Source organism: Gorilla gorilla, chromosome 3, assembly GCF_029281585.2.
Source record: "Gorilla gorilla gorilla isolate KB3781 chromosome 3, NHGRI_mGorGor1-v2.1_pri, whole genome shotgun sequence".
NCBI lineage: Eukaryota > Metazoa > Chordata > Mammalia > Primates > Hominidae > Gorilla > Gorilla gorilla.
The window spans coordinates 17,070,865-17,090,103 of NC_073227.2; the positions used below are offsets into that span (position 1 = coordinate 17,070,865).

At 41.5% G+C, this 19,239-nt stretch overlaps 1 protein-coding gene across 1 annotated transcript in view; it reads right to left on the reverse strand.

The window, feature by feature from the left end:
• NSG1 (neuronal vesicle trafficking associated 1) overlaps nucleotides 1-15,496 on the reverse strand; it is a 93,014-nt gene extending 77,518 nt beyond the window's left edge. Inside the window, exon 1 of the mRNA XM_055385171.2 lies at nucleotides 15,172-15,496. The gene's annotated coding sequence lies outside the window, so the exon portion shown is untranslated. The remainder of the gene's footprint in view (nucleotides 1-15,171) is intronic.
• Between the last annotated feature and the right edge of the window lie 3,743 nt (nucleotides 15,497-19,239).

A 19,239-nucleotide genomic window follows, 5' to 3' on the forward strand; every position in this document is an offset into this window, starting at 1 on the left:
TGAGGCCAGCATCATTCTGATACCAAAGCCAGGCAGAGACACAACAAAAAAAGAGAATTTTAGACCAATATCCTTGATGAACATTGATGCAAAAATCCTCAATAAAATACTGGCAAAACAAATCCAGCAGCACATCAAAAAGCTTATCCACCATGATCAAGTGGGCTTCATCCCTGGGATGCAAGGCTGGTTCAATATACGCAAATCAATAAATGTAATCCAGCATATAAACAGAGCCAAAGACAAAAACCACATGATTATCTCAATAGATGCAGAAAAAGCCTTTGACAAAATTCAACAACCTTCATGCTAAAAACTCTCAATAAATTCGGTATTGATGGGACGTATTTCAAAATAATAAGAGCTATCTATGACAAACCCACAGCCAATATCATACTGAATGGGCAAAAACTGGAAGCATTCCCTTTGAAAACTGGCACAAGACAGGGATGCCCTCTCTCACCACTCCTATTCAACATAGTGTTGGAAGTTCTGGCCAGGGCCATCAGGCAGGAGAAGGAAATAAAGGGTATTCAATTAGGAAAAGAGGAAGTCAAATTGTCCCTGTTTGCAGACGACATGATTGTATATCTAGAAAACCCCATTGTCTCAGCCCAAAATCTCCTTAAGCTGATAAGTAACTTCAGCAAAGCCTCAGGATACAAAATCAATGTACAAAAATCACAAGCATTCTTATACACCAACAGCAGACAAACAGAGAGCCAAATCATGAGTGAATTCCCATTCACAATTGATTCAAAGGGAATAAAATACCTAGGAATCCAACTTACACGGGATGTGAAGGACCTCTTCAAGGAGAACTACAAACCACTGCTCAAGGAAATAAAAGAGGATACAAACAAATGGAAGAACATTTCATGCTCAAGGGTAGGAAGAATCAATATCGTGAAAATGGCCATACTGCCCAAGGTAATTTACAGATTCAATGCCATTCCCATAAAGCTACCAATGACTTTCTTCACAGAATTGGAAAAAACTACTTTAAAGTTCATATGGAACCAAAAAAGAGCCTGCATCGCCAAGTCAATCCTAAGCCAAAAGAACAAAGCTGGAGGCATCACACTACCTGACTTCAAACTATACTACAAGGCTACGTAACCAAAACAGCATGGTACTGGTACCAAAACAGAGATATAGATCAATGGAACAGAACAGAGCCCTCAGAAATAACGCCGCATATCTACAACTATCTGATCTTTGACAAACCTGAGAAAAACAAGCAATGGGGAAAGGATTCCCTATTTAATAAATGGTGCTGGGAAAACTGGCTAGCCATATGTAGAAAGCTGAAACTGGATCCCTTCCTTACACCTTATACAAAAATCAATTCAAGATGGATTAAAGACTTAAACGTTAGACCTAAAACCATAAAAACCCTAGAAGAAAACCTAGGCATTACCATTCAGGACATAGGCATGGGCAAGGACTTCATGTCTAAAACACCAAAAGCAATGGCAACAAAAGCCAAAATTGACAAATGGGATCTAATTAAACTAAAGAGCTTCTGCACAGCAAAAGAAACTACCATCAGAGTGAACAGGCAACCTACAAAATGGGAGAAAATTTTCGCAACCTACTCATCTGACAAAGGGCTAATATCCAGAATCTACAATGAACTCAAACAAATTTACAAGAAAAAAACAAACAACCCCATCAAAAAGTGGGCGAAGGACATGAACAGACACTTCTCAAAAGAAGACATTTATGCAGCCAAAAAGCACATGAAAAAATGCTCATCATCACTGGCCATCAGAGAAATGCAAATCAAAACCACAATGAGATGCCATCTCACACCAGTTAGAATGGCAATCATTAAAAAGTCAGGAAACAACAGGTGCTGGAGAGGATGTGGAGAAATAGGAACACTTTTACACTGTTGGTGGGACTGTAAACTAGTTCAACCATTGTGGAAGTCAGTGTGGCGATTCCTCAGGGATCTAGAACTTGAAATACCATTTGACCCAGACATCCCATTACTGGGTATATACCCAAAGGACTATAAATCATGCTGCTATAAAGACACATGCACACGTATGCTTATTGCGGCATTATTCACAATAGCAAAGACTTGGAACCAACCCAAATGTCCAACAATGATAGACTGGATTAAGAAAATGTGGCACATATACACCATGGAATACTATGCAGCCATAAAAAATGATGAGTTCATGTCCTTTGTAGGGACATGGATGAAATTGGAAATCATCATTCTCAGTAAACTATTGCAAGAACAAAAAACCAAACACCGCATATTCTCACTCATAGGTTGGAATTGAACAATGAGGTCACATGGACACAGGAAGGGGAATATCACACTCTGGGGACTGTTGTGGGGTGGGGGGAGGGGGGAGGGATAGCATCGGGAGATATACCTAATGCTAGATGATGAGTTAGTGGGTGCAGTGCACCAGCATGGCACATGTATACATATGTAACTAACCTGCACAATGTGCACATGTACCCTAAAACTTAAAGTATGATTAAAAAAAAAAGATTCTCTACTTTTTTATGTAGGCATTTATTGCTATAAACTTTCCTCTTAGTGCTACTTTTGCTGTGTCTCATAGATTTTGGTATGTTGTGTTTCCATTATCATTTGTTTCAAAAAAATTTTTCAATTTCCTTCTTAATCTCTTCATTGACCCACTTGGTTATTCAGGAGTATATGGTTTAATTTTCATGTGTTTGTATAGTTTCTAAAATTTATTTTGTTACTGATTTCTGGTTTTATTGCATTGTGGTCAGAAAAGATGCTTGATATTATTTCAATTTTTTAAATGTTTTAAGAGTTGTTTTGTAACCTAACATATGGTCTATCTTTGAGAATGATTTATGTGCTAAGGAAAAGAATGTGTATTCTGCAGCCATTGGATGAAATGTTCTATAAATATCTATTAGATCCATTGGGTCTAAAGTGCAGATTACATTCAATGTTTCTTTCTTTATTTTCTATCTGGAAGATCTGTCCAGTGCTGAAAGTGAGGTGTTGAAATCTCCAGCTATTATTGTACTGTGATCTGTTTTTCACTTTAGCTCTAATATTCGTTTTATATACGTGGGTGCTCCATGTTGGGTGAATATATATCTACAATTGTTATGTCCTGTTGCTGAATTGACAGCTTTATCATTATATAGTGACCTTTATTCTTCTTATAGTTTTTATCTTGAAAAGTGTTTTGTCAGATATAAGTATAGTTACTCCTGCTCATTTTTGGCTTCCAATGGGATGGAATATCTTTCTTTTTTCCATCCCTTTATTTTCAATCTATGCATGTCTTGTTAAGTGATATGTGTTTCTTATAGGCAGCAGATCACTGGGTCTTATGTTTTCACCCGTTCAGCCACTCTATGTCTTTTTACTGGAGAATTCATTCCATTTTCATACAATATTATTATTGATAAGTAAGGACTTCCTCCTATCATTTTGTTATTTGTTTTGTAGTCTTATCTTCCTTCTTTATTCCCTTCCTGTCTTCCTTTTAGTGAAGGTAATTTTCTGTGGTGGTATGATTTCTTGCTTTCCATTTTTTATGTATTTGTTATATGTATTTTTATTTTAGGTTACTGGAAGACTTGCAAATACTATTTATAACCCATTATTTTAAGCTGGTAACAACTTAAAACTGTTTGCATCAACAAATTCACAAGCAAAAAGAAAACTAAAAAAAACTATGCCTCAACTTCATCCCCACAGTCTTTAACTTTTCATGGTTTCTATTTATATCTTATTGTACTATGTCTTGAAAAGTTGTTGTAGTTATAATTTTTAATTGGGTCTCTTTTAGTCTTTCTAGCTAAGTAGAGTAGTTTACACACCACAGTTACAGTGTTATAATACTTTGTGTTTTCCTGTGTATTTACTATTACCAGTGAGTTTTGTACCTTCAGATGATTTCTTATTGCTCATTAACATCCTTTTCTTTCTGATTTAAGTACTCCTTTAGCATTTTTTTTGGACAGATCTGGTGTTGATAAAATGCCTCAGCTTTTGTTCGTCTGGCAAACTCTTTATTTCTTTTTTACGTTTGAAGGATATTTTTGCCAGATATATTATTCTAGTCTGAAAGTTTTTCCTTCAGCACTTTAAATATGTCATGCTACTCTCTCCTGGTCTGTAAGGTTTCCACTGAAAAGTCTGCTGCCAGATGTATTAGAGCTTCATTTTATGCTATGTGTTTATTTTCTCTTGCTGCTTTTAGGATCCTTTCTTTATCCTCAACCTTTGGGAGTCTGATTATTAAATGCTTTGAGGTAGTCTTCTTTGGGTTAAATCTGTTTGATGTTCTATAACCTTCCTGTACTTGGATATTGATACCTTATTCTAGGTTTGGGAAGTTCTTTGTTATTATCCCTTTGAATAAATTTTCTAGCCCTATCTCTTTCTCTACTTCCCCTTTAAGGCCAATAACTCTTAGATTTGCCCTTTTGAGGCTATTTTCTAGATCCCGTAAATATGTTTCATTGAATAAGAATACAGTTTATTCTTTAAGTGTAGGGGTGTGTGACTTAATCCTTGCCTGTCAGGGCATTAGGTCCTGTTTATACTTGGGTATCTTATTGCCACAATATCTGTTCTGTCACTTTTATGACCTATAGTTTACCATTGATGCTGGTCAGTTGTGTCTAAACTGCAAAAGTGTCGGGGGGATATAATAAGACATTTACAACCTTCCTTCCCATCATGCTTGAAAACTAAGTTTTTAAGATTTTGGGGGATTCTCTTGGTCAAGAGGGGGTCCATTCATTTGGTGGGGGTCTTAAAATTTTAGTGTGCACTAAGAATGTTCAGAACTCAGGGACCCCTTTACTTACATTTACTGGTTTATTAGAAAGGATACAGATGAACAGGCAGATGAAGAGTTGGATGCCTGCGGAGGTGTGGAGGGGACGAGGATCTCCCATTGCCCTCTCAGGGCCTGCCACCCTCCCAGCATCTCCACAAGTTCAGCACCCTGGAAGCTCATCGAATTTGTGGTTGAAGAGTTTTCTAGAGCAAATCTCCACCTCTCCCTTCCCAGAGCTCAGTGGGTAGGGCTGAAAGATGCCATTCTCTAATCACTTGATCTTTCGGTGACCATCCCCATCCTGAGGTTATCTACGGACCCCACCCTAAGTTGCCCCTTTAGCACAAACTAAAGGATGAGGTTGAAAGGGGCTCATTATGAATAACAAAAGACACTCCTATCATTCAGGAAATGTGGCTCATGCCTGTAATCCTAGCACTTTGGGAGGCTGAGGCAGGCAAATCACCTGAGGTCGGGAGTTCAAGACCAGCCTGGCCAACATGGTGAAGCCCCCTTCTCAACTAAAAATACAAAAATTAGCCAGGTGTGGTGGTGGGCACTTGTAATTCCAGCTACTCAGGAGGCTGAGGCAAGATAATCGCTTGTACCCGGGAGATGGAGGTTGCAGTGAGCCAATTGTTCCACTGCACTCCAGCCTGGGCAACAGTCTGTCTCAAAAAAAAAAAAAAAAAAAGGCTGGGTGCTGTGGCTTATGCCTATAATCTCAACACTTTGGGAGGCTGAGGCAGGTGGATCACCTGAGGCCAGGAGTTCGAGACCAGCCTGGCCAACATGGTAAAACGCTGTCTCTGCTAAAAATTAGCCAGGCATGGTAACATGAGCATGTAATCCCAACTACTCAGAAGGCTGAGGCAGGAGGATCGCTTGAAGCCAGGAGGCAGAGGCTGCAATGAGCCAAGATCGCACCATTGTACCACAGCCTGGGCAACAAAAATGAAAGTCCATCACACACACACACACACACACACACACACACACACGGAAATTGCAAGGGTTTAGGTGCTCTGTGATAAAAACCAGGAAGAAAAACCAAACACACATATTTCATATTGTAGGGGCCAAGGGAAAGCTGCCCCTTGGCCCACTGAAGGTTCCTGAAAACGAACTGACAAAAGGCAGATCAATAGGATAAAAAGATCTACACTTTTATTTAACTTGCATAAGCATGGGGGAATTGCAAGAGAATGGTTACCCTATAACCCAATGAAGTCCAGAGGCTTATATATACCGTTCTTCATAGAGGAAGGGAAGATGAGGAAAGTGTGCAATTTGGAGGGTTAGCAAATGGTTTTTAGGGAGAATGAATGTTCCCAGGAGGCAAACATTATTTTGTGAATGATTCCCTTTGGAAATTGAATGGGACGAGAACAGACAATGGTTTGGGACAAAATTCATCAGAGCTCCAGGTGCAGAGTTTAATTTTGTCTCTTCCTCTGTGATATGAGTTTTAATCTTCTCTGGTTAATGAAATTTTACAGATGGGGTCAAAGGTGAGAAAAGAAAAATAGCTCAGAGCAATCTGAGCTCTGTGAGGTCTGCAGGCCCAGAAAGACACGTGAGTATGGGACTTCAGTCGATTCCTATGCCCTGCCACTCCCCTACCCACCCCTGCATCCATGCCTGGAAGAAATTGTTTAAAGTCGTTTTGTTCCTGATGAGCTGCCCTTTCCATTATCTTCATGTTCCTAAAATTTGTGATGCAAAGAACAATGTATCACCAATCCATAGCTTGTGTTATTTTCATGTAAATTCTTGGGAAACAACTCAGGAACTCCTTCTTCTTTTCCTTTAAAAATCCGCTTGTACCTGTGGATAACTGCGGAGTGTGCATTGAGGGCAAGTTGAATCTAAGCTCCCAGTTGCAATCCTTCAGCTTGGCCCAAATGAACTCTCCACTTATATGAACTTTGCCTCAATGCTTGGTACTAGCATGAACTCTGTTTTCAGAGGTCTCATTGGGTATTTCAAGTGGGTTCTCCTGAATTTGGACCCCTCACTCTTTGGTGGAAGGTCTAGACTTTATTTAGGCATTTCTTTAACCCTGTTGTCAGGCCTCTGAGCCCAAGCTAAGCCATCATATCCCCTGTGACCTGCCTGTATACATCCAGATGGCCTGAAGCAACTGAAGATCCACAAAAGAAGTGAAAATAGCCAGTTCCTGCCTTAACTGATGACATTCCACCATTGGGATTTATTCCTGCCCCACCTTAACTGATCAATTGACTTTGTGACAATACACCCTCCCCGCCCTTGCGATAACATACTTTGTGATATTCACCCGCCCTTGTGAATGTACTTTGTATGATACACCCTCCTTGACCCTTGAGAAGGTACTTCGTAATATCCTCCCCTATCCTTAAGAAGGTACTTTGTAATATTCTCCCCACTCTTGAGAATGTACTTTGTAAGATCCACCCCCTGCCTGCAAAAAATTGCTCCTAACTCCATCGCTTATCCCAAACCTATAAGAACTAATGATAATCCCACACCCTTTGCTGACTCATTTCTCAGACTCAGCCCGCCTGCATCCAGGTGAAATAAACAGCCCTGTTGCTCACACAAAGCCTGTTTGGTGGACTCACTTCACACAAACGTGCGTGACACCTGTCTTTCCTTTAACAGTGAGAGCTTTGGTCTCTGTCTTTGGACAGGAGATTTAGGTAGAGAGCTCTGCAGAGAACTGTCTTTCTTCTGCCTCTGTCTTCGGACCAGAGGTACATCTAAAGGTTTCTGTGTCTCTGTCTCATGACTGAGGTTCGGGTCAAAGGATTGGCAGTTAGGTACCAGTGGCTTCATTCTGTCTAGCATGCTTTTAAGATTGCAGCTGTCGGCTGGGTGCAGTGGCTCACGCCTGTAATCCCAACACTTTGGGAGGCTGAGGCAGGCAGATCACCTGAAGTCAGGAGTTCAAGACCAGCCTGGCCAACATGGTGAAACCCCGTCTCTACTAAAAATACAAAAGTTAGCCATGTGTGGTGGCAGGCACCTGTAATCCCAGCTACTCAGGAGGCTGAGACAGGAGAATCACTTGAACCCAGGAGGCGGAGGTTGCAGTGTGCCGAGATCGCACCACTGCACTCCAGCCTGAGCAACAAAGAGCGAAACTCCGTCTCAAAAAAAAAAAAAAAAAAAAAAAAAAAAAAAAAAAAAAAAAAAGATTGCAGCTGTTTTCTTTCTTCTTCTTTTTTTCTTTTATAGAGACTGGATCTCACTTTATTGCCTGGGCTGGTCTCAAACTCCTGGGCTCAAGCAATCCTCCCGCCTCAGCCTCCCAAACTACTGGGATTAGTCAGGAGCAGACATACCCAACCCTGCAACTGTTTTCTATCAATAGAAAATTGAACTCAGCCTTTCATTCGTGACCAATTCCAGCTTGTTCCTACTGAAAAGTGTGCCCATTTTTTGCTTTTCTGGGTGGGTGTGTCTGGTTCCCCCCATACCTTGAGCACTCCGCTGCCACCTGGTGGTTAGAAACAGTCCAAACTACATCACACTTTGACCCTAAACACACTCCTAGCCTTGGTCACCTTTGGAAAGTTCCTAAAATATGAGAAATCAAGCTTCAAAATCTAAGTGCGCTTTTTGGAAACACCAACTGGATTTATGTATAACATTTATGGGACATTTTGTTTCTTTTTTTTTGTTTTTGAGATGGAGTCTCTGTCACCCAGGCTAGAGTGCAGTGGTGCCATCTCGGTGCACTGCAACCTCTGCCTCCCAGGTTCTAGCAATTCTCCTGCCTCAGACTCTCAAGTAGCTGGGATTATAGGCATATGCCACCATGCCTGGCTAATTTTTATATTTTTAGTAGAGACGGCATTTCACCATGTTGGTCAGGCTGGTCTTGAACTCCTGACCTCAAATGATCCGCCCACCTCGCCCTCCCAAGGTGCTGGGATTATAGGTGTGAGCCACTATGCTCAGCTGGCATCTTCTTATAAATGTCTAGGAAAGTGAACCCACCTAACCCGGACAGTCATAAGCAGCAATAGCCAAAATAGGAATCTTTTGAAATGTCTAAAATAATTCATTTGCATGCACAATTGGAGAAGAAAAAAGCTGGCTTTAGGGCCAAGCAGAGTGTCTCATGCCTGTAATCCCAGCACTTTGGGAGGCCAAGGCGGGCAGATCACCTGAGATCAGGAGTTCGAGACCAGCCTGGCCAACATGGTGAAATCCGTCTCTACTAAAAATACAAAAATTAGTTGGGTGTGGTGGTGTGCACCTGTAATCCCAGCTACTCAGAAGGCTGAGGCAGGTGAATTGCTTGAACCTGGGAGGCAGAGGCTGCAATGAGCAGAGATTATGCCTCTGTACTCCAGCCTGGGTGTCAGAGCAAGACCCTGTCTCAAAGAAAAAAAAAAAAAAAGCTGGCTAATTTAGAACCAGACAAACTGAATGGGAAACCTACTTTATGTTTGTCCTGGCTGAAATCTGATCAGAAGAGATTTGAAGGTTTTGTTTGTTTGTTTGTTATTGTTGTTTATTTTTGAGTGCCATGGTCAGAAGTCAGCTTAATTAAAAGCTGATATTTAGGTGGTATTTATTTGGAAAAGAAAGGCCTTCCTGCTTTTTCCTTTTGGATCCTGTTTCTGGAAATTTTTTTGGCTGACTGAAATCCCTGTTTAAATGTGTTTGATTCCTCTGTTGGCTTTCCATTTCATTGGCGTGATTTTTGCTGAGAAAAATGTAAAACTTTATTGGCCTTTTAGGAAGCTTAAAATCTCCCCAAATTGGCTCCTGTAAGACTTATTCTATTTCCTTTCACTTCTGCTCCTCCTTCCTTTTGCCATTTTTGATACCACATGAAGACATCGAGAGGAGCCTTCTTTGTTTGTTTGTTTGTTTGTTTGTGAAAGAGTCTCGCTCTGTTGCCCAGGCTGGGGTGCAGTGGCATGATCATGGCTGTTGATGAAATCAGTCCCTACATTTGGTGCCAAATTATTATCCACAAAAATCGTCAAACTCTGTAAAATATTTGAAGAGATTTATTTTGAGCCAAATATGAATGACGATGGCCTGTGACACAGCCCTCAGGAGACCCTGAGAACATGTGCCCGAGGCGGTTGAGTCACAGCTTGGTTTTATACATTTTAGGGAGACATGAGATATCAATAAAATACATTGACGATAAACCTTGGTTTGGTTCAGAAAGGCGGGACAACTCGAAGTGGGGTGGGGTGAGGGAGGCTTCCAGGTTATAATGGATTTAAATTTTTTTCTTTTTCTTTTTCTTTTGAGATCGAGTCTTGCTCTGTCACCCAGGCTGGAGTGCAGGGGCGCAATCTTGGCTCACTGCAATCTCCGCCTCCCGGCTTCAAGCGATTCTCCTGCCTCAGCCTCCCGAGTAGCTGGAATTACAGGCGTGTGCCACCATGCCTGGCTAATTTTTGTATTTTTAGTAGACACGGGGTTTCACCATGGTGGCCAGGATGGTCTCGAACTCCTGACCTCAGATGATCCACCCACCTCAGCCTCCCAAAGTGCTGGGATTACAGGCAGGAACCCCCACGCCGGCCAAAAGAGCTCTAATTAGTTGGTCTAAGAAAAAGTACGCACTTAAATATTTTATCAGAAAAATAGAAACTTGAATGCATTTTAGTTCACATGCCTTGGGTAAATCTTGTATATAAAACTAGTGTGTTGGTTTAATGAAAGCAGCTGTGGCTTCTAACCAGCAAAATACCCATGTATATAACTGTAGGGTTTCCCAGGCTGCAGAAATGCTTAACAAAGAAATACCTTGAGATAATGGTAGCTCTGTTTAGTGAACTATTCAAGCATAATTGTTAAGGATAAATAAATTAAATGATGTGAATGGGATAAAAGTTTATAATCCAGCTTTTCATAGTTTCAAACATAATTCTCAGTAACTTAAAGTCATGTTAATGCTAAATTAAATAATAGATAATCATAAAATGTTTAAGTCACACAGTATAAAGAGCTAAATATATTTAGATGTGTTAATAAATGAAAATCAGAAAACTATCTTTCTAGAAATTTTGAAATGGCTTCATCTACAAATACTGGTATAAAACAATTCAAAATTACTTACTTCCTGAGTTTTTCGCTAGAAATTGGGGTTACTAAGAGTTAAAATTCACCCCACTGGAAATGAAAAAAGAAAGATTAAATTTAAAAAATAATAAAAGTGGCCAGACCCGGTGGCTCACGCCTGTAATCCCAGCACTTTGGGAAGTCGAGGGGGGTGGATCACTTGAGGTCAGGAGTTTGAGACCAGCCTGGCCAACGTAGTGAAGCCCCATCTACTAAAAATATAAAAATATAAAAATTAGCTAAAAATATAAAAAATTAGCCAGGCTTGGTGGCGGGCACCTGTAATCCCAGCTACTTGGGGGGCTGAGGCAGGAGAATCACTTGAACCTGGGAGGCGGAGGTTGCAGTGAGCCAAGATCGTGCCACTGCACTCCAGCCTGGGCGACAGTGGGAGACTCTGTCTCAAAAAAAAAAAAAAAAAGAAAAAAAAAAGAAAAAGGAAAAGTTAAAATGAGAGTTAATATATGTAATTAAAACTACTAGTTACAAAATAAACAATTTTATATACAGAAAATAAAATTGAAAAGACAGAGTAATTTGTTTTCTTTTACATGAGAGAGAATTTTGTGTGGTCAAAATGATACGGGAGAAAATGAATTTTTTTCCTAAGGTGGAATGCCAATAGGAAAAAGGAAGTATAGGCCAAAACTGAAGGTTACATGAACTGTAGAAGGTTTGTGGGAGATATGGCCGGGCATGGTGATCCAAGATAGAAGCACAAAAAGGTAGAAATAAATGAGGAGGCCGGGCGGGGTGGCTTATGCTCATAATCCCAGCACTTTGGGAGGCTGAGGCAGGTGGATCACTTGTGGTCAGGAGTTCAAGACCAGCCTGACCAATATGGTGAAACCCCCTCTCTAGTAAACATACAAAAAATTAGCTGGGTGTGGTGGTGTGCACCTGTAATCCCAACTACTGGGGAGGCTGAGGCAGGAGAATCGCTTGAACCTGGGAGGCAGAGGTTGCAGTGAGCTGAGATCGTGCCACTGCACTCCAGCCTAGGCGACAAAGCGAGACTCTGTTTCAAAAAAAAAAAAAAAAGATTTGTGGAAGATTAATCTCATGAAAGGTATTTTGTGTGTGATCAAGTTGGCTAAAATTAGAAGGGAATTATTTAGTTTTTCCAAAAACTGAGCAAACTGTGCATTAATATGAAAAGCACATTGATGCAGGGTCAGAGTATGGGCCTTAATGTTGGAATGATAGGGTTTTCTTGAAGCATCCATCTATTCTTTAATATAAAATTATATGAGTTTATAAAAGGTTTATGGAAATCTTATGTGGTCAAAGCTGATTGGGATTGGATAGATTTGTTGATAATTAGGTTTTATTAAATTACCTTTAGCATTAATAATATGCTGATACAAAGGTAGAATTTGGTTTTATCTTTTGAACATGAGTTTCATATAATATTAATAAGAGATAATAAAAGACTCATGTTTACCTTTTGAGTAAACTGCAAAAAAAAAAAGAGAAAAAAAGACTCCGTTCATCTCATTCTTCATGCTGTCTTTATTAGGGCTTTTGATTGGAAAACTGGGTCTCTTCTCTATCAAAGAGTAAAGAGGGTGCTTTTTGAAATCTTTAAATTATCACTTTGGCAAAATAAATGACTATTGTTTTACAGTGACCTGTGATCCTATTTTAATTAAGTGTGCTAAATCTTCCTTTTTAAGAAGGAACTCCTGGGGCCCAAGAGAAACATATTAAGCCACCTTGGTATGTTAAAGTCATACAGGAAGCTTTGTCAAATAAGAAATGGTGTTTAAATTTGTTTGAGTTATATTTGTATAGATATGTTATGAATGTGTATTCTCAAGTTATGAGATTCCTAACACTCTGATACGTCTTTCTATGTTGTCACACATAATTATAGTTATTATGTTAAATTGTGTATGCCACAGAAATAATCAAATTTCCTTGTTAATTACATCTTTAACTATAGCTACCCGAAGTCTTTTGCCATTCATAGACAATTATTGCTCTATTTTGATTCTTCTCAAAAAGTGATTTACAACTGGCTGCAGTTCAAATTTGCTTTTTCTTTAAGGAGATTCATGGAAAAGGACCCTGGCCCTGTACTCTTGAATACAGGTTTTTCATAACTTCAAAGATCGTATCATTGGACCAAGTAAAAACATTCAGAACTCTAATAAACTAATGCATTCATGAAGATTGCTAACCCAACATCAAGCAAGACAAGAATTAATTACATGGGACTGAACTGATAGAGGACTGAAATGACTTTTATGATTTTTTGCCCAAAACATTGCTGATTCTTTTTATATTTTGATTTCCACAGTCAAGAAAACTTTTCTCTTTTGAACTATTTGTAGCTTATAGAAACTGGATAACATATACCTTTGTAAACAAAAGGGAAACATTTGCCTTTATCTCTACCTGATTTCCCCAAAACTTGGAAAATCTTCATGAGTATTCGTATTTTATGGCAATCAAGTTATTTGCATTAGTTCAGTAAGAATCTGTTTTCTGTCACAGGATACAATTTAAGACACTTTTTTTTTTAAATCAAGATTCTGACTGGAATGACGTATTTTCAGATATGATAACACTGCTTTGAGGAATTGAAATGGACTTTATAGAGCTGATAACAAGCCTCTTGGCAAAACTGGCCTGCTATCTTGTCTACATAGTTCTCTTTCAAGGTTTCTAATCTTGCAGTAAATAAAGAATGTCTCTTTCTGATATGCCCAGGAACCAAAAGATATTTTGGGGACCTTGGGAAGAGAGAAATTCACCCAATTTGTACAAGTATTACAGGTGCAGTCTAGCGGTGAATCCTTGGTTTGATGTCCTAGCCTTGAGACTTTTAAAAGTCTAATCTGAAATTCCTTCTGAACGTTCCAGCAAAGTCAACTTAAAAGGGTCTATATGGCCAATCACTATTCTTGCTGCACTTTATGCAAATAATCAGGCCAAGTATAATACTAAACTTTGGTAAAAATGGGGACTGGAGAAAAGAGTTAGGCTCCTGAAGAAAGCTATAGAACACCTGTTATTAGATTCCAGCCCCGACCATTGTTTTTGAGTTCTTTTATTATTTTCCTGCAATTTGAACTGAATCCCCAATGGAATAGGCTTTGTTACTATGTATCTCTCAGGGTTTTGCTTCTTCCAAGAAAACCAGAAAATGATATTCTGAAGAGTGGAGATGATTCAACAAGCAACAAGAGCATTTATATAAATCAGTGGCTTGAATGAGGACTACCCAGGAATGAGACTTCCCAGCACTGAGGGATGAAGGACATCTATCACTGCCACCTACACAGAGACTGATCATCAATGCTGCCATGGGAATAATTTTGATCAACGGGGGATATGAGAAAAGAAAAATAGCTCAGAGCAGGCTGAGAACTGAGAGATCTGCAGACCCACAGAGACATGGGTATGGAACTCCAGTCATTCCCTGGCCCGCTGTACCCGGTGCCTACACCTGGGGACAATTGTTTAAAGTTATTTTGTTCCTACCAGTTGGGCGTGGTGGCTCACGCCTGTAATCCCAGTGAGAGGTGAAGCCAGCTGGGCTTCTGGGTTGGGTGGGGACTTGGAGAACTTTTCTGTCTAACTAAAGGATTGTAAACACACCAATCAGCGCTCTGTGTCTAGCTAAAGGTTGTAAACGCACCAATCAGCACTCAGTAAAAACACACCAATCAGTGCTCTGTGTCTGGCTAAAGGTTTGTAAATGCACCAATCAGCACTCTGTAAAAACGCACCAATCAGCACTCTGTAAAAACGCACCAATCAGCACTCTGTGTCTAGCTAAAGGTTTGTAAACGCACCAATCAGCACTCTGTAAAATGGACCAATCAGCACTCTGTAAAATGGACCAATCAGCACTCTGTAAAATGGACTAATCAGCAGGATGTGGTCAGGGCCAAATAAGGGAATAAACGCTGGCCACCTGAGCCAGCAGCTGCAAACCGCTGGGGTCCCCTTGCAGGATGTGGAAGCTTTGATCTTTGGCTCTTCACAATAAATCTTGCTGCTGCTCACTCTTTGGGTCCCCACTAGCTTTATTGTAACACTCACTGTGAAGGTCTGTGGCTTCACTCCTGAAGTCAGCGAGACCACAAACCCATCGGGAGGAACAAACAACTCTGGACACACCACCTTTAAGAGTTGTAACACTCACTGCTAAGGTCTGCAGCTTCACTCCTGAAGTTAGCGAGACCACGGACCCACTGGAAGAAGAAACTCGGGACACATCTGAACATCTGAAGGAGCAAACTCTGGACACACCATCTTTAAGAACTGTAACACTCACCGCGAGGGTCCGTGGCTTCATTCTTGAAGTCAGCGAGATGAAGAACGCACCAGAAGTAACCAATTCCGGACACACCAGCACTTTGGGAGGCCAAGACCAGCAGATCACGAGGTCAGGAGTTCAAAACCAGCCTGACCAACATGGTGAAATCCCATCTCTACTAAAAATACAAAAATTAGCTGGGCGTGGTGGCGCATGCCTGTAATCCCAGCTACTTAGGAGGCTGAGGCAGGAGAATCGCTTGAACTCAGGAGGTGGAGGTGGAGGTTGCGGCGAGCTGAGATTATGCCATTGCACTCCAGCCTGGGCCACAGAACAAGACTCTGTCTCAAAAAAAAGAAAAGAAAAGAAAAAAAAAGTTATTTTGTTCCTGACTAGCTGCCTCACTCATTATCTTCATGTTCCTGAAATGTGTGATAAAAAGAACAACCTATACCCAATCAAAACTTGTTATTTTACTACAAGTTTTTGATAAACAACTCAGGAACTGCCTCTTCTTTTCCTTTAAAAATTTACTTTTAACTGCTGCTAATTGGAGTGTATATTCAGAGCGATTTGAATCTATGCTCCTGGGATGCAATCCTCAAGCTTGGCCCAAATAAACTTTGTACTTAAATGAATGTTGCCTCAGCTTCTTCCTTTTAAGTCAACAGAGGCAGCTGTGTTCCTCACTAGGGGTCTGTTTTCTAGGTAGATAGGGGAGCGTCAGAGAATAGCCTCCTCCTGTGCTTTGAGAGAGACAGAAGGTTAACAGGCAGGAGGAGAGGGATCAGAGAGACCTTGAGGCTGCTTCTTCAGGTCTTCATGGGAAGTGTCATGTTTTGGGGAATTGTTTTCTGTGCTCCAACAATAGTATATGATATGGCCCCATATCTGTGCCAGAGAGAGGCCCTTGTCATACTTGGAAATTTTTCTCTTTATGACTCTTGTCATGAGTATCTCAAGTCCTTTTATTCTGCACAATTTTGTACACATTTGTGGTCCCACTGGATATACAATTTTGCATCCCTTCTCACTTAGCATAAGCATTCTTCTAAGTTAGCAAAAACCCTTTTATTTTATCAATGCCTATGGTTAGACATTTAAGCTAGTTTTAATTTGTTTCTGCCACTGTTTTTTTTTTTTTTCAGATGTTGTAACAGCATGTTTGTATAGAAATTGTGACCACATCTCTGATTATTTCCTTGGGAGAGAGTTTTAGAAGTGGAATCATGTAATCAAATGGAATGGATCTTTTGGCCGCCCCTGGGAAACACTGTCCAATTGCTTCCCAAAAAGAGGCCACAGCAATGTAGGAAAGTGACTGTTCAACAAACAGTTTCCAGCATTCACTATTACCATTTACAAAAACTTTCACTAATGAAGGCCAAGAAATGGCATCTTACATCAGTTAGTATTTATTTGATCACCAGGGGGTGAAAACATTTGTAGGCATGTTAACTAGTAATATTTTCTTCTGTGGGTTGCCTGTTAATTCTCTTTGCTTCTGACCTTTTATTTATTTTATTATTTCAATAGTTTTTGGGAGTACAGGTGGATTTTGGTTACATCACTGAGTTCTTTAGTGGCGAATTCTGAGATTTTAGTGTACCCATCACCCCAGCAGTGTACACTGTACCCAATATGTTGTCTTTTATCCCTCATCCACCTCCCAACCTCCCCCGATCCCTGCCCCAGCTTTTGACTTCTTAAAAGTACAACAAAAGGCCTGGCGTGGTGGCTCACGCTTGTAATCCCAGCACTTTGGGAGGCTGAGGCAGGCGGATCACCTGAGGTCGGGAGTTGGAGACCAGCCTGGCCAACATGGTGAAACCCCATCTCTACTAAAAATACAAAAATAGCCGGGCATGGTAGTGCATGCCTGTAATCCCAGCTGCTTGGGAGGCTGAGGCACGAGAATTGCTTGAACCCAGGAGGCAGAGGTTGCAGTGAGACGAGATTGCGCCACTGCACTCCAGCCTGGGCAACAGAGTGAATCTCTGTCTCAAAGAAAAGAAAAGAGATGCAGAGGCCAGGTGCAACGGTTCATGCCTGTAATGCAGCACTTTCGGAGGCCGAGGCAGGTAGATAGCTTGAGCCCAGGAGTTCGAGACCAGTTTGGACAAAATGGCAAAACCCATCTCTACCAAAATACAAAAATTAGCCGTCTAATAACCTGGTCTCAAAATAAATAAATAAATTTTTCAAAAGAAAAAAAAAAGATGCAGAGACACACAGAGGAAGGAAGGCCACGTGACAACGGAGGCAGAGACTGGAGCGATGCAGCTACAAGCCAAGGGGGGCCAGGACCACCAGAAGTGGGAAGAGAAGAGGAAGGGTCCTGCCTTAAAGTCATCAGAGGGAGGACGGCCCTGCCAACATCTTGACTTTGGACTTCTGGCCTCCAGCACTGGGAGAGAATACATGTCTGTTGCTGAAGGCCACCCAGCTTGGGGTCATTTGTTCTGGAAGCCCCAGGACACTGACACAGGGCTTATGGCTGTCAGGGCAGGCAGGACGGTGATGGCCAGGTGACTGAGATGCAGCACAGCTGGGTACATGTGGGCATCAGGGAGACTGGACTCAACCCCAGGTCTGCCACCTGGAGCTGACTGGCTTTGGATCAGCTATGTAGCCTCTCTGTGCCTCAGTTTCCCTTTCTGTAAGTTGAGGATACTAATAAGTGCCCCGTGAGGCTGCTATAAGAATTGAAGGAGATGATGCAGCAAACTAACACAGGAACAGAAAAACAAACACCGCATGTTCTCACTTATAAGTGGGAGGTGAACAACGAGAACATGTGGACACAGGGAGGGGAACATCACACAGCGGGGCCTGTCGGTGGGTGTGGGGTTTAGGGGAAGGAGAGCATTAGGAGAAATACCTAATGTAGAAGATGAGTTGATGGGTGCGGCAAACCACCATGGCACATGTATACCTATGTAACAAACCTGCACGTTCTGCACAAGTACCCCAGTGTAATAAAAAAGTATAATAAAAAAGAAGAAGAAAAAGAAATGAGAGGAGATGATGAATGCCTGCAACACCGGCCTCACACACAGTAGATGCCCAAATATTGTTATTCCTTTTCTTCTCCATTGCCTGGGCCCCAGCCTCAGACAGCCTGGGTTCAAGGCCAACTCTGCCCACCTCAGCTATATGACTCAGCAAATCACAAACCTCTCAAAGCCTCAGTTTCCTCATTTGTAAAAGGGCGCTATTAAGAGATCAAATGAGACATTGCATGCAAAGTCCTTCACCTGTTCCCCAGCTCACAGGAAGATCTCATCTGAAAGTGGTTAAGCAGTCTATGGCCATACCACACTGATCGCACCGGATCTCATTTAAAAGTGGTTAAGCAAGCGGCCGGGCGCGGTGGCTCACACCTGCTTTGGGAGGCCAAGGCAGGCGGATCACGAGATCAGGAGTTAGAGACCAGCCTGATCAACACGGTGAAACCTCGTCTCTACTAAAATTAGCTGGGCGTGGTGGCACGCACTTGTAACCCCAGCTGCTCAGGAGACTGAGGCAGGAGAATTGCTTGAACCCCGGAGGCTGAGGTTGCAGTGAGCTGAGATCGTGCCACTTCACTCCAGCCTGGGTGACAAAGCGAGACTCCATCTCAAAAAAACCAAAAACAAACAAAAAAAGAAAGCGGTTAAGCACATTGAAACTACTATATGTTGAAGGACTATAGACCTGTAACACTTTGCCCTTCAAAGCGGGGTCCATGAACCACGGCATGGGCACTGCCTGGATCCTGGATAGAAACGCAGAATCTTGGCCCGCCTTAGAGCAGATGAATCAGAGTGTGCCCGTAATGAGACCCCCAGGTGAGCTGTATGCACAGGATTTGGCGTTTCCAACCTCTCACCGCTCTCAGATTCACCCAGGAAACTGCTTTGATCACAAAGTCTCAGACCTCCACCTAGGACGAGGTAATATGGATTCACTAGGGACAGAGCCTGGGAAGCTGCATGCTCAACAAGCTCCCGAGGTGATTCTTCTTACCTGGACACCTGGGAAACACCTAGCAATGAACCAGCAGGAGGAGGCTGGATAGCCTGGCCAGGAGTTTTGTTGATCATG